The following is a 16,710-nucleotide window of genomic DNA, read 5'->3' on the forward strand; positions in this document are numbered from 1 at the left end:
CAATTGTGTAAGTTGTAAGGAACACTCAACAAACAAGGTTCTGGGCAGGGTTCTGGTTTTTGTCTTTATAGGATAATAGAAATACCCATCTTCAAGAAGTCAAAAGGCCTTGGACATCTAGACGTCTAAAGCAGAAGGAAAGGCTATATAGAAAAACTTGACAAGCAAAGAACGTTGGACCTATTGGTACCAACATACTCTACAGGGCAATATCTCACTGCCTAACATCAATATCTCTTTACTTCTACAAAAGTTGTGGTCCCGACTCAATTATAAATCAAGCTGGCTTTAGCATGTTGCTAAAAAAAAAAAAAAAAAAAAAAAAAAAAAATTAAGAGGTTTCTGTCTCATATCAGAAGAGCCAACTGGTGTGGGACTGAAGAAAGCCAATAAATAATCTAGGGACCATTGTTGTCAAGATTCTATTCCACTCCATGCCTATTCTTGCTTCTTTGGAACCTTCTTTACATATCTTCCATCTTAAAATTTAAACTTTCCATTTTGATATTAATACTATTTAAGTTTTCCACAGTGAACAATAAATTCTCCTAACTGCGATCGCTGAGGGAGTTGGGGCCCCACAACAACAACAACAACAACAAAAAATTCTACCTGGTTTATAATGATGCCATTGAGCCAGTAAACACCACTCAATGATCAACTTTCGACAGCAAACTATTCAGGACAGTTCCAAGATGAGATGATCCTTCATACTACACTTCTAGCCAGAACTTCAGATAAGCTTTACCTATAACTTGGAGATGTACTACAAATATTACAGCCAGTTCCTATGAGACCTAACCATTGTTTTATTTTTCACAGGCTCCCACAGAGATACTGTTGCCCCCGCCCCCCCAGACAGCAGAAGCAATTCTAAGAAAACTATGTTCCCTCTCCAAAAAGGTTTTGTTTTTTCAAGCTTATGGATAATTGTCATCTGATAGGGGTTGGATTTAAGTTGTAATAGGGTTGGGGGTGGAACAATAAATTTTAGAATCAGGATTCTCTATTGGGAAAGAAAAAAGGGGAAGATAGGATAAGATAATAAGGTAGACTTGTAAACTAAATCAGTAACTATCAGCTTTATTTAATTTGCATTGGTATGGATTCTTGTATATTGATACAAATGTAAAATTATTTTTCTGTTCCTGTTTAAGATAATTTGCATATTAATACAAATACAAAACTGTATTTGCCATATTGTACATATGTTTGAAATATTTTGTATATTGATATCAATGTAAAATTATATTATACTGTATGTATGTTCTACCTCTATTTAGGATATTTTGTATGTTGATACATAATAAGGATATTGTCATATTGCACTATACATTTCTACCTCCAATTAAGATATTGTCACAATTTCAAGGTCATTGTCCTTATACTATATATCTGTTTACAGATTGTTTACTCTCATATAATGTGAAGCCTTAGTCTTTAAGTTATTTAGGTTGATAAGAATTACAGGTTAGCTGGGCGGTGGTGGCGCATGACTTTAATCCCAGCACTTGGGAGGCAGAGCCAGGTGGATCTCTGTGAGTTCGAGACCGGCCTGGGATGCAGAGTGAGTTCCAGGAGAGGCGCAAAGCTACACAGAGAAACCCCGTCTCAAAAAACCAAAAAAAAAAAAAGAATTACAGGTTAATTAGTCACCATGTCATATATATAGTCATGTTAATTAGGTTTTCTAGATATACAGAAATATGTCAGGTGGATAGGTAATCTTCAAACACTTCATAGGCCTAGAGAATATGGCATTTAAATGTTCTAATAACTTAGAATTCTGTTGACATGAGATACAATTGCTCCTGGCAGCTCCAATCTACCCCTGAGAGGATGTTGAGCATCAAAGACACTCCATGTGGAGTTTGTCTTCTTCCTGGCAAAAATGGCCTGTTGGCAAAGAACTGCCCTTGCCTCGACCACTGACAGGAAACACACTATCCAATCCGGATGAGCAGGACAAAGGCTAAGTGACTGCTGAACCTTGCCAAGACAAGGTAAGATGGCCTTTCAAAATACCCTGTTTCTGAAGATGGTCTGTCAGATATTCTAGGCCTGTAGCCAAAAAGGGATGCCCCAACGTTGCAGAGAAACTTTGGGTGACTGTCCAGGCTGCCAGTTGTCTCTGTAATTTTTTGCCATTTTGTGGAAGTTGCTTGCTTACATTTCCTGTTTACTCAGGTAATATTGTTTCTTTCTCAGGTCTTTGATAGGGTAAATGCTAGATAGTTACAGTTACAATCCTTTCATATCTTAGTTAAGAACATGTCAGGTACAAGAGTTAGATTCTTCAGGATAGGATAGCTAATGGAGTAATCTCTGTAATTTGCCATTTACCTATAGTCTGGACATTTAGCTTGTATTTGTATTTGTTTGTTTGTTTGTTTTTGCCAGAGCTGAGGCTCAAATCCAGGGCCTTGCGCTTGAGATAAATCCCCAACCCCAGCGTGTGTTTTTTGATCGGTGTTCTTGTTGGTTGTATTTCCACTTTTGTTTATGTTATTACCTTTTCCTTCTCTTAGACAATACATAATAATCATTCTTTTTTTTTTTTTTTCTAAGAGACAGGGTTTCTCTATAGCTTTGGAGCCTGTCCTGGACTAGCTCTGTAGACCTTGAACTCTGAGTGCTGGGATTATAAGCGTGCACCACCACCACCCGGCCGATAATCATTCTTATTGTATGTAGTTTGTATTAGATTTAGAACTTTCTTATTTAGACAAAAAGGGGAAATGTGGGTATTTGTTCTACCTATGACCTTGGGGTATCAGCCCCCAAGGTGTGGCCTCTTGCTTAGCTTAAGACCTGGGGAGCACATACAAGGGTCCCTTCTCTGTCTCTCTCTCTCCTCTCTGAGGGTGGAGAACAAATCAGGCAGCATGAAGCATCGTGGGACCAGTTCTCAGCCTTCCAGGACTCTGCTACTGAATTTGCCATATCCTGCATTAGTGAGTTGTTCCTCCCAATATAATCCTTTAACAAATAGTTCCTTTATCAGTAATCCATGGACTTTCTGTATTAGGTCTGCTTTGTCATTTTAATATATATATATGATGAAAGAATGTAGCCGGGTGTGGTGGCACACACCTTTACTCCCAGCACTCAGGAGGCAGAGGCAGGTAGACCTCTGGTCTACAGAGGCCAACCTGGTCTACAGAGTGAGTTCCAGGACAGTCAGGGCTACACAGAGAAACCCTGTCTCAAAAAACACAAACAAAAATATAGGGTTGGAGATTTAGCTCACTGGTAGAGTGCTTGCCTAGCAAGCACAAGGCCCTGGGTTTGATCCTCAGTTCCGAATAAACAACAACAATAAATTTAAAAAAAAGAATATAACGAGGGAATGCAGCTGCTGAAGTTCATGTCCCTGTCCTCCACACAAAGAAAATGTGTTCTGCCCAAAGCCTTTCTTTTTTGAGAGAGGGTCTCACTGTGTAGATCTGAGTGCCTCTACCTCCCAGGTACTAGGACGGAAGATGTGCCCAGCTTCTGGCTACTGCTCTATTCCTTCATTTTGTTTTTAGATCATTTCCACTTGCTGGGCTTCAAAACACCCTGAGCTATTTATTTGTCACCTCTGCTCTTCCATCAGCTCCAGAACCCCTGAACACCCCCTTTTCTTGGCTTTTCCTCTCTTTCAGTTTGAGTTTTATCCTAAACAGGCAAACACAAAGCCAGATAAGATCACAAGGAAGAAGGAAAAGTGAGAAAAACAGGGTTTGGAGTGAGTTCAAGGTCCTCTTCGGCTGCCTATCAAATGGAGGCTAGCCTAAACTTCATGATACCCTATCTCAAAAAAAGGAAAATACTCATAAATGCAGTAAAACTAAATAGGATTAGCCAGTGAAATGTCATGTGCCTGTGATGTCAGGACTCAGGAAACGGAGGCAAGAGCCTCTTGGGAGTCCCAGGCTCCATGTTTAAGAGCACTGATTGTTCTTCCAAAAAACCAGGGTTCAATTTCCAGCACCCACATAGTGGCTAAAATTATCTGTAACTTCACTTGAAGGGCTCCCTCAGAGCATACCAAAAGAACCAGAGAAATATTTGGAATGCATGGTTATCCCTGTCCCATGGTCATTTCTAAGAATCTATCATATTCATTAAGCCCTTTAGGTCTCCCAACAACTCTGCTGAGTTTGGAGTACCTTCTTTTTGCAAATAAAGAAGCCAAGACACAGAGATGTTAGTTAAGGATCTTGTCCAAAGTCACACAGCAGTAAGTGGCAGAGCCAAGTATCGTTGTAGCGTATTCCAATTCTCCTTACCATCCACTGAAAGACTGTAGGCTTGATGTCTTAGGATTTTTTCACTTCTTAACTTTGTCTCATCTGTGCTAACTGTTTAGGCCTATTCCTTAATGACATTTAAAAATGTATGAAAAACAGTGGTGTATGCTCAAATTTGCCAAAAGACCTAAGAATCCCATTAGCCAAGCATCACCTATAAAGATTTAACAACATCAAAAATTAATAGGTGCATGATTCTTCAGCTCTGGTTAGACTCTGTTTTGATGGATGATAAATAAATCCGTTTAAAGTCATAAGTGGATTTGCTAAAGTCACAGAAGCTTTTGTTTATCATTACGGCTTTTGCTCTTCTGATACGCAAAGTAAAACTATTTTCTGAGACCATAAACTATTTCAAGGTGTCAGGGGGCCCACTGCCATGTGGGAAACAAAGAGGGTTTAGCAGAAAACCCAGTTGAGTAGAAAAACCAGGATTTAGTGCCTACAGACAGACTGAAAGTAGGTCATCGTCCCTGACAGTCACAGCTGGCAGAGAGTGATGTCACGAGGCGGGTGGGGGAGGGGTGGGATTTAAGGTGGGGAAGTGGAGACTCTGCACACCGGACTGTGTGACAGAAAGAGGGCTGTGCAGGACCGTTCTCAGATAGACTTTGCAGGCTGCTGGAAGAGACAGCAGAATTTCCCCTCCTGCCTTCCTGTTCCCTGCCTCTGCATCCAGTCTGCTTAAGACAAAGACACCCTGAGAGCAATGGGAGAAAGACGGACTGCAAAAGCTGAGTTTGGGTTAGAAAAGAGGAAGAAAAAAAATAGAAGAATTAATCAGATAACCCAGACAGCAGGAGACTACTAGAAGGGAACAGCGTAGGAAATGATGGCAGACTAATGGACAGAGCAAGTCAACTTGCATGTATCACCGTGAGGCTTTCTAGTTTCCTAGGTTTAACTGACGGGAACAAAGTGCTGGAAAAGAAAGACACTTTGGGAATTTGTAATTAAGAATATAAACCGGGCCGAGCAGTGGTGGCACACGCCTGTAATCCCAGCACTCGGGAGGCAGAGGCAGGTGGGTCTCTGTGAGTTCGAGGCCAGCCTGGTCTACAGAGCTGGTCCAGGACAGGCTCCAAAGCTACAGAGAAACCCTGTCTCGAAACCCTCCCCACTCCAAAAAAAAGGGAGCTAGCTGGGCACAATAGCGCTCACCTTTATTTCTAGCACTTGAGATGGAGAGGCAGGTGGATCTGTGAGTTCGAGGCTAGATTGGTCTACATATGCAGTTCCAGACCAGCCAAGGCTACACAGTGAAACCTTGTCTGCAAAAACAAACTACTCTCTTCCACCCTCACCCATGCAAAATTCATTTCCTGTGGTTATCTGTCCGTGTTAGACTGCCTTAAACATCTCCTTCCAGGTGTGGGTGGCCCCTGTTAAATTTAGATAAATTAGCCATAATGTCAGTTCTTGGAATGTGGAGGGATTTCAGTATCCCTGCTTTTGAAATTAGCTATGTACCTCAGACATTATCACCAAAACAATTCTCTAATCCTCTTCCACCAATCCCAGATCAGAACCAACGACTCATCACCCTCCTATACCACTACCAGCAACACAATCTGGAATCCCGAAAAACTGTTCATGCTCTTCTCAGAATAATTAAGATTTTAAACATGGGGTTGGGGATTTAACTCAGTGATAGATGCCCTATTATACCAAAATATACACAGAACACTTACATTTCAAGATAAAGCATGCCCAGAAATGAGGGAGATGAAGACCCCTCCCCCCAGGACTAGGAAACTGGAGTTGTCTGTCACCCGAATCTGGTGTGTAATGCTTTTCATTACCCTCCCACTCAGAAATTTCTCCCGATCCTAAGGAAAGAACTTGTTATTTATCTTCTGCTTCTCATTCCCTTTCTCCACATCTCCTTTCCTTCTTTCTCTACTTCTGTTCCCACTCACACTGCCCCTGTATTTTCTTCTAAATTCTGACTTTGTGTCTTGGCTTAATCAGTTAGCCGTCCACTAAACTTTCAGAGAGAGCTGGAACCAGAAACAGCACATTTGGCAAAAAGCCAGCCACACATACCACAGAACCACAAACAAGCACTCAGACGGCAAAATCTTTTCAACAATCCATTCCTGTTTCTTGCGGTCAGCAGTTCGCACAGATCCATGATCGGAAAGAAACGGCGCATACATTCGAATACATGTTGCCTACACAAGACCTCTGCAGTTAGCTCACAAAGGCACAATGTCTACAGAAAGGCCTTTGCCGGCTGCATACACAGGCGACGCATTCTCCACCCCTTCCTAAGCCGTCCTGACTGGCTCTTTCTTCCAGACACCCCCTCCCCTCCCGCTGCCTGGCCGGGGCTCTGCTTTCCTTCCTGTAGTCTCCGCAAGTTCTAACTGCCTGCCATCCATCAATCTCCTGACAAATCCTCAAGCGAGGCAATAGTTTCTTGAAGTTCCTTTTGCCTGGACCAGGAATTTAATCTAGCAAAAGGACAGTCCGAATAGAATCTGCTCTGGCTTATTTCTTCAGCTTTTAATTCTTTTTTATTAAAGAGCCCTTGGGGAACAAAAAGCAGAAGGAAATGCAGTCTGTAAGATAAAAGCAGAGAGGCAGAGAGAGCGCTGATAGAAAGCTCACTGTATTGAGGTTATGGATAAAACCAGGAAAGCAACTGGGTCTGGAGACCAACCTGGTGACGGCCTGTAATCCCAGCTGCTCAGGAGGCTGAGGGAAAAGGACCAGAAATTCAAGGTGTCTGAGTTGCAGAGTGAGGTCAAAGCCAAGTTAGTGAAACTGCCATCTCAAAGTTAAAAAATACAAAAAGGAGGATGTCGTTCATTCAGTAGAGTGGTTATTTAGCATTCAGGAGGCCCTGAGTTCTGTTCCCAGCGCTGTACCACTAGCCATGATGCCTATCTATAACAGGTAGGGGCAAGAGAACCAGAAATCCAAGGTCCTCTTCAGCCATGGAGCAAGGTCCAGGCCAGCCCAGACGACATAAGACCCTGTCTTCAAAGTCAGAGGGGAGGAGAGCTGTTACATAGTGATAGACCATTTGCCTCACATGCAAGGCCCTGAGTTCAACTTCCAGCACCGTGGAAGGGGTGGGCTGGAGATGGTTGGGGTTAAGAGCATTTCCTGCTCTTGTAGAGCACCTGAGTTCAGTACCCAGGACCCATGTTGGTCAGCTCACAACTGTACACACAGGGTATACGTTCACACAAACACACATAGTTAAAAAAAAAATGAAATCTTCAAATCTGGAAGAAGAGAGCTACCACTTCTGTCCATACGGTGGTGCTCACTAGCTGAGGATTAAAAAAAGGAACCGGAGAGGCAGGCTTAAAAATTAAAGAGAAACAAAAGAGCAGAACGTATGAAAGACTATAATATTTCTCCTGAGGTTTCTTTTTTTTTTTTGTCTGTGAGGCTAATAGGAGAATTAGTAATGGAGAAAACCCCTCTAATACGATTATGTATTTTTGAAATTTCCTAAAAGGACAAAATAGATAATCATCAAAAGTACCTGCCTCAAGGGAGACTGAAACCACTAATCTGAAAGTGTTCACCGATGCGTTGCAGGAAGGTACATTTGGTCTCAGATAAAGATGATTTCTCAACTATTACACTACTTGAGACATGGTCCCCCCAAATTACTTGTTTACCTGAAATTCACATTTAATTGATTGTCTCGTATTTGTCTGGCAAGATCTGTATTTGTCATGCCCTTGGGGAATTCAGACATCTGCTCATGTCTGAGAAAGGACGATGTAAAGTAGGAAGCCTGAGCCAGGACCCAAAGAGAACTGCTAAGTGAGGGTTCCTGCCAGACAAAGGGAATTGCTCCCTCCAGGAGAAAATTTCAAGGTCCTTCATTTGCACTGGGTATGGAGGTGCAAGACCACAATCCTTATGCAAAGAGGAATCCCAGAACAAGGAAGAGAGAGGCTGGAGGATCCGGAGTTCCCGGTGGTCTTTAACTCCAAGTGTGGGAAGCCGAGCTGGGCTACGTGAGACTGTCTTCAAACAGTAACAAGGTCGGCTGATGGTGATGGTAAGGGCACTTGCCTCTGAGCCCGAGGACCTGAGTTGTACCTCTGGAACTCAGGTACCTCTGGAACCCCTGTGGAAGGAGAGAAGTCAGTCCCATGGGTTATCTTTTGATCTCTACAATCACAATGATTAATGTAAAAAAGGGGGGAATTTTTTTTTTTAAACAACACAATGAAAAGGAAGGAAAGAGAGAGGGAAAGGAAGGAGGAAAAAGAAAAAGGATTCTTTATACACTAGGTAACTTTGAGGAACTGGACTTTTGAACTAACTGATTCTCGACAAGTCCTCTATATAGCCCTGTTAAACCTACATTGGACTGAACAGTGCATTCGATGTTCATTTTCTTAATCATCTGTCATACTCCACAGCACTAACTCATTGTTCTTGTTGCAAGATACCAGATTTGGGGTTGTTTGTTTGTTTGTTTGTTTGCTTTTGTTTGGTTTGTCCAGACAGGGTTTCTTTGGAGGTAGCTTTGGAGCCTGTCCTGGATCTCAATCTGGAGACCAGGATGGTCTCGAACTCACAGAGATCTGCCTGGCTCTGCCTCCAGGTTGAGTGCTTGGATTTAAGGCATGCACCATTCACTGTGAGTTCGAGGCCAGCCTGGACTCCAGAGGGAGCTCCAGGATAGCCAAGATTGTTGCACAAAGAAACTCTGTCTCGAAAAGCCAAGGGAGAAAAAAAAAAAAAAAAAAAGCTAATCACAGCTGGTCGTGTTAGTGCACAACTTTAATCCCAGCATTTGAGTTTAATCCCTGCCTTTGAGAATTTGCCACCATTCTCGAAGAATTTACAAAGAAGTCTTTGCTTATCAGTTGATTGCAGTTCCTTCAAAGATGATGAGTTGGTACGCAGGGCAGGTTTATGTTGGTGCCCACCAACCTCTTTGAAAGCAGATACAGTACTAACCCAGAATTTATTTGTTCCTGAGTTGTTCTAGACCAACTCAATGGAAAGCAGGGGGTGGTTCTGCAAATTCCAACTGTAATTTCCACGTTATTGCTGCAATTCATTCTTTCTTGCTGGGGGGGGGGGGGGGGGCGGGCGGCGCATGCCTTTAGTCCCATCACTCAGGAGGCCAGCCTGGTCTACAGAGTGAGATCCAGGACAGGCAGCAAAACTACACTGAAAAGCAAAAAACAAAAAAGAGGTCACTAATCTAAACTTACTAGCATAAATTCTGGTGTAAACATTGTGAAAGATAAGGAATGTATCATAAATGACAAAAAATACTAGTTACATTTATGAACCTTCAAGAATTTTAGGCAATAAAACCAAGATAAAATATACCATGTCTGGGATTGCCAGTGTTCACTATCACACCCAGCTTTCACAGTGTCTTTTGGGTAGACAAAATTCTGAGCTTTTGCATTTGGAGCATCCACATAGAACAAGATACCCTCTCTACAGTAAATTCATACTGTAGATAGACTTTTAGGAAAATAATCCAACAAATACTAATGCCCAAACGAGTTACAAAGAATAGGTAGAAATTACCTGGGCTAGGATGTGATCAGTCACAGCACATCTGCCTCTCAGGCTTTAATTCCCAGCACAGAGAGAGAATGGGAGGTTGAGATTTAGTAAGGGAGGAGATTCATTCCTGTAAGCACTGGAGAAGCGGAGGGGGGTGGGGGATAATATATCAGGAATTCGAGAGCAGCACGATTTGGTAGCCAGTCCTTTAATCCAAGCAGAGGCAGCTAGGTACCTGTGAGTTCAAGGCCAGATTGGTCTCATAGAGAGTTCCAGGCTAACAAAGGTCTGGGCTAAACAGTAAAAGCCCTATCTTTAAAAAAAAAAAAAAAAAAAAAAAAAGAACTCAAGGTTATTTTTGTCTATATAAGAATTAGAAGAGCTGGGTGGTGGTGGTGGCCCACACCTTTAATCCCAGCACTCGGGAGGCAGAGCCAGGTGGATCTTTGTGAGTTTGAGGCCAGCCTGGTCTCCAAAGAGAGTTCCAGGAAAGGCGCAAAAAAAAAAACCCCTGTCTCTAAGGGAGAAAAAAAGAGTTAGAAGTTTAGAAGTGAGGGGATGGGAGAAGAGATGTGAATAAATTAACTAGGTGGCAGTTGAGACAGGGAGTTAAGGTGGTGCTAGTGAAGCCGATAAGGCAGGAAATTTAGGAAGGTATGGTTAAATAAGGAGGAGGAAGCTCCGAACTTTCTTTTAAAATATTTTTAGATTTATTTTTTACTTTAGAAATCTTTGCCTACATGCCTGTATGTACACCATGTGTATGTCTGTTGGATCCCCTGGAACTGGGGTCAGGGATGGTTGTGAGCCACCATGTGGGTGCAGGGAATCGAACAGAGGTTATTTCAAAAAGCAGCCAATACTTTTAATGGCTGAGCCATCGCTGCAGCCCCTGAGCTTAGGGCTTTGAGGTAGATAGTTTTAAATTTTGAATGTGTACCCCCATACCCAGCTGTCTTCACGGATTTTAAACCAGAGAGTAACTTAATCGAATTAGTGCTTAAAGAGAATTGAAAGATTTCTGCTTTGTATTAGGAGCAAAGTTGGGGAAGGTTGGGAATTGGGAGATAGTTTGGAACTCTGTTAGGTGGTTGTGAACTACTATATGGGTGCTGGGAACCAAACCTGGTCCTTTGGAAAAGCAGCCAGTGCTCTTAACCACTGAGCAATCTCTCCAGCCTGGGACTCCATTTTCTTTCTTTCTTTTTTTTTTTTTTTTTTTTTCTTTTTTTCCGGAGCTGAGGACTGAACCCAGGGCCTTGTACTTGCTAGGCAAGCGCTCTACCACTGAGCTAAATCCCCAACCCAGGGACTCCATTTTCTTAGTGTCGGTTTTAGCAGACCAAGGTTCTAGAGCCCAGGTGATGACATCCTGATTTGGAGGGTAACCTCCAGGAGGAGGGGGTAATTTATTTTCCTGGTATGTCTCACTGGAAGCTCAGCATAGAACATGCTTCTGTAGCTTTCCCCTCTCTGCTTCAGGGATCCTGCTCATGGTCAGGAAGTACCACAGTACATTCAGCTCAAAGCCAGGAGATTAGACTGGAGGCTAGCTGGCTGGGTGCCAAAGCCCCAGGGACAAGTGGAGCCGCGGGAGCAGACTAATGATAAAGCACAAGAAGAGGTTGGGGATGGGACCACCCAAGTGAGAGAAGACCGGGATGTAACTCAGTGCTGGAAGGCAGGCTTAGCGTGTGCGAGGCTTGGAGCTGGGTCTGCTGCACCAGAGACAGAGTGGTTAAGAGCACTGGATGTTCGTCTAGAGGTCCTGAGTTCAATTCCCAGCAACTACATGGTGGCTTACGACCATCTATAATGGGATCTGATGTCCTCTTCTGGCATAAAGGCATACATGCAGATAGAGTACTCATATACATAAAAAAATTAAAATTAAAAAAAAAGAAAGAGTGCTCACTTCAGCAGCACATATACAAAAATTGGAACGATACAGAGAAGATCAGCACGGCCCCTGCACAAGGATGACACACAAATTCGTGAAGTTTTCCATATTTTTTTTTTTTTAAGAAAAAAAATGGGGTTGAGGATTTAGCTCAGTGGTAGAGTGCTTGCCTAGCAAGTGCAAGGTCCTGGGTTCGATCCTCAGCTCTGGCAAAAAAAAAAAAAAAAAAAAAAAGAAAGAAAGAAAGAAAGAAAGAGATGGTGGTGGTGGTGGTGGTGGTGGCACACACCTTTAATCCTAGCACTCAGGAGGCAGAAGCAGGCAGATCTGTAAATTCAAGGCCAGCCTGGTCTACAGAGGGAGTTGTAGGACAAACAGAGAGAAACCCTATCTTTTTTGGGGGGAGGGCTGAGGACCGAACCCAGGACCTTGTGCTCGCTAGGCAAGTGTTCTACCACTGAGCTAAATCCCCAACCCTGAGAAACCCTATCTTGAAAACAAAGCAGAAATGGAAATAGATGAGAGAAAAATCAAAGGAAATGTAAAAGGAATACAAGGAGGAATTAAGAGAAAAGCAAATCATGGGATGTCATAATTACAGTGATTTGTGTTGTTGTCTTGGGTATTTTTAATTTTGAGATTTTATTCCTTTATGCATAGGAATGGTTGCCTGAATGTGTATCTATCTGTACATCATGTACATGTAGTGCCCACAGAGGCCTGAAGAGGGCACTGGATCCCTGGGACAGGAAGGGAATTGAACTTGGAGTCTGTGGAAGAGCAGCCAGTGATCTTAACCACTGGGATATCACTCTAGCCTTTTTTATTTATTTTTTGAAACAGGGTCTCATGTCATTCAGTCTGGTCTTAAGCTCCATATATTGCAGAGGATGACCTTGAACTCTTGATCCTCCAGCCTCTACCTCCCAAGTGCCAGGGTCACAGGTTTGTGCCACAGTCCTCAGTGTGATGGATGGAGACAAAGGAGTGTGCTAGAAAGTAGGAGGGGCCTGTTGGCAGGAAGAAGGGTTCTAGAATGTGTCTCTGGGGTCTGTCTACACTGTATCTTTTTCTCTATGTCCTGGCCACCAGGCAGGGAGCAACTGTTCTACCAGCAATGATGGGCTTTTACCTCTGAGCAAAACTGTGAGCAAAGGGGTTGGGGATTTAGCTCAGTGGTAGAGCGCTTGCCTAGCAAGCACAAGGCCCTGGGTTTGGTCCTCAGCTCCAGCAAAAAATCAAAACAAACAAAAAAAGTGTGAGCAAAATAAATTTCCCTCCATCAAATTCTTTGTTTTTCGAGATAGTTTCTCTGGGTAACAGGCCTGCCTGTCTTGGAATTTACTGCATAGACCAGGCTGGCTTCAAATTCACAGAGAGCCGCCTACCTCTGCCTCTTGAGTGCTGAGATTAAAGGTGTGCTCCACCATTCCCAGCATCCATTAAGTTTTTTTAATGGCAGCTGGGCATGAGGGCACAAGCCTTAGATCCCAGAGCTCAGACAGATCTCTGGGAGTTCAAGGCCAGACTGGTCCACATAGAGTTCTAAGACAGCCAGGGAAAAGGTGAAAAAAAGAGAAAGGAAAAAAATAAGTTTATACTAGGTATTTTTGTCAGAAGACATAATTGATACAGATATCAAGAGAAGAGGTTATTTCAAGACATGGATTGCAGCCAGCAGTGCCTAACACTAAAGAAAAGAGTACTGAAATGTTCCTTTTATTGAAAAACAAAGAGGTCCTTGTTAACAGTTTTCTTTGGAATTATGGAAAGAGGTGAATTTGGTTTCAGGGAACAGGCAAAATACAGATATTCCTTGTTTGGCACTTAACCCTAGCCTGTTGAAAGAGTCAACGTAACCTAAGAGGCACTCTGATGGACCAAAGATGCCTGTGTGGTTTTGACCCTTTCTCCCAGGAAGGGCTAGAATATGCCCCTCTTTCCCTTTCATTGAACTGGACTCTGTGACTTATCTTGGGCAGTGGAATCTCAGGGGCCAAGCCTCAGAAGCATCTTAGTCTCATTCACAGTGTTCCCTTTAATGCAGTGATGCTATCAGATGTCTGCCGGGGGACTGGCAGGAGATACCACATGGAAGAGAGCAAGGCTTCTGCCAACCAGGAAAGCTCCACAGGCTAGTACCAACTAGACTTTAATTTTTTTTCTTTGAAATAAGGTTTCTCTGTGTAACAGTTCTGCCTGTCCTAGATCTTGCTCTGTAGAGTAGGCTGGCCTTGAACTCACAGAGATCTGCCTGCCTCTGCCTCACAAGTGCTGGGGTTAAAGGCATGCGCCACTGCCGCCACCACCCGCAGTTCAACTTTTTTGTTTTGTTATTGTGGTGCTGAACCCAAGACCCAGCTCCTAACCTTTATTAACCCTCCAACCCGTTGTTCCTCTAGAAATATATCTAGGCCAAGTCATTAGAATAGTAGTGTGTATCATAAAAAGAATTTCCACAGCTTTCATGACAGAATGTAAGCAACGCTGGAAATGGCTGCTTACACCTAGAATCCCACTACAAGATATGTAAAGACAGGAGGGTCAGGGGTTCAAAGTCAGTCTCAGTTATTCTATAAATTGTACAGCTAGCTTGGGATGTATGGAGTCCTGTCTAAAAGGAGCTGGGAATAGGGAGATGGGCTCAATGGGGTATAAAGATGCTTGACCCAGGAGCCTAAAGTTCTGAGTTCAATTCCCCATGACCCAGGTAAAAGGTAGGAGAGAACCAACTGCAAGTTTGCTTCTGACCCCAACAGGAAAACTGTGGCATGCATATATAACACACAATAATAACAAATACATGAAAATCATTTAAAAAAAAAAAAACTGCAAGCAATGTAAACCAAACTTTGTGTCTTATTTCTTCTATATTCCAATAGGGCTAGTGTACAGAAATCCTCTTGTTTATTAAATGAACAAAATACTTTTAATTATCCATAGTAATTACTTGGGAACTTAAAGATCCAAAGTCTACTCTAAAATAAACTCTGCCATATTCTTTCCTCTTTTTTCCTTCTTGTTATCTGTGTTCCCCTTCCTTTTGACCTTCTGGAAACTGATTAAAATTAGCATAGTCCAGAATATAATTAATGCTCCATAAATCCTGCCTGTTATTAGGTCTGAGAGTGTGTCTCAGTGATAAAGTGTTTGCCCTAACTCAACCAGCAACACATAAAAATGGCTACTACAAAACCCATCAACACTAGCTGGGTTATTAGCCTGTCATTGGGAGGGCTGGAGAGACAGCTTGGTGGTTAAGAACACTTGCTGCTCTTGCAGAGACCCCCAGTTTGATCCCCAGCACCACATCAGCTATCTCACAACTCCATGGTTCCAGCTTCAGAGGACCCAACACCTCTGTCTGGCCTTCAAGGTCACCCTATCCCAACACAGACACATACTCCTATGAATAATTTATTAAAAATGAATCTTTGGGGCTGGAGAGATGGCTCAGAGGTTAAGAACACCGACTGTTCTTCCAGAGGTCCTGAATTCAATTCCAGCACCCACGTGGTGGCTCACAATCATCTGTAATGAGATCTGGCACCCTCTTCTATATACATAATAAATCAATAAATCTTTTTTTAAAAAATGAATCTTTGTAACACAAAGTTTAAAAGATCTTATTAATAAAAAAAAAATAGCCAGATATTGGGGTAAATTCTGAAAGATCAGAGAGATAGAACAAGCTACAGCCAACCTTACCTCGAAAACTCCTCAGATGATTCTGTTTCCACGAATCCTCAGACTGGAAGCCTCTGAGTCCTCACCCAAATGAATCTCAACTGAACTGCCGCTAAAAGCCTCTAGTTCCGGGGCTGGAGAGATGGCTCAGAAGTTAAGAGCACTGGCTGTTCTTCCAGGGGACCTGGGTTCAATTCCCAGCATCCACGTGGCAGTTTCACATGCAGGCAAAATAGCAATGCACATAAAATAAATAAATCATTAAGTGGTAGAGCACTTGCCTAGCAAGCACGAGGGCTTGGGTTCAGTCCTCAGCTCCAAAAGAAAAAAAAAAAAGCCTCTAGTTCCTGGTTCTCATTCATGCCTTATATACCTTTCTGCTTCCTGCCATCACTTCCTGGGATTAAAGGCGAGTGTCCTTCCCAAGCAAAGATGTTAGATCTCAAGTGCTGGGATTAAAGCTATGTGCCACCACGGCCTGGCTCTGTTCCCAATGTGGCTTTGAACTCACAGAGATCCAGACAGATCTCTGCCTCCGGGTGATAGGATTTAAAGGTTTGTGCTGCCACTTTCTGGCCTCTATGTCTAATCTAGTGGCTGGCTCTGTCCTCTGATCCCCAGATAAGTTTATTAGGGTACACTATTAGGGTACACAATATATTGGGGTGCACAATATACCACCACAAATCTTTTAAAACAATCTCATTTATTCACAGCATATTTTAGTAGCCCTTCACAGCATTCGGTGTTTGTTGGGTGTCTGTTTTTCCTTCATTTATTTAGAGGGTCTCCGCCATGTGGTCCAGGCTGGCCTCAGACTTGCGCTCCTCCTGCCCCAGTGTTCCAAGTACTGAGATTATAGCCATGTACCACCAGACCTGATTCATTTGCTTTTGTTTTTAATTCTTACTACATTTATGTTATTTATTTGGAGGGCATGCCATATCAGAGGATAACAAATCTAAGACCAGCCTGACTTCCAAAGCAAGACCCTACCTCAAACCACCAGAGAAGGTCAGAAATGGCTCAGTGGGTAGGGGCACCTGCCACCAAGCTGGAGGACCCACATAGTGGAAAGTGAACACCACCACTGAAAGCTGTCCTTCGATTTCCACACATGCACGGTGGCATGCCTACACACACACACACACACACACACACACACACACACACACACACACACACAGAAACACACGCATGCACGCACGCACAGGCCCATGTAATTTTTCTAAATGCCAGAAAAGAAAAAGAGAGCGGAAGCCACGGTGCCTCGGTAACCTTGGCTGGGCAAAGCCACAGTGCTCTGGCTGGGGAGGGTGA

At 43.0% G+C, this 16,710-nt stretch overlaps 1 non-coding gene across 1 annotated transcript; it reads left to right on the forward strand.

Annotated features, from left to right (window-relative positions):
- Positions 1 to 11,710: 11,710 nt before the first annotated feature.
- Positions 11,711 to 11,817, forward strand: LOC118581008. Its single transcript, XR_004944648.1, has one exon. It is a non-coding gene; the product is annotated as a U6 spliceosomal RNA (small nuclear RNA).
- The last annotated feature ends 4,893 nt before the right edge of the window (positions 11,818 to 16,710 follow it).

This window comes from Onychomys torridus, chromosome 3, assembly GCF_903995425.1.
Source record: "Onychomys torridus chromosome 3, mOncTor1.1, whole genome shotgun sequence".
Taxonomy (NCBI): Eukaryota; Metazoa; Chordata; class Mammalia; order Rodentia; family Cricetidae; genus Onychomys; species Onychomys torridus.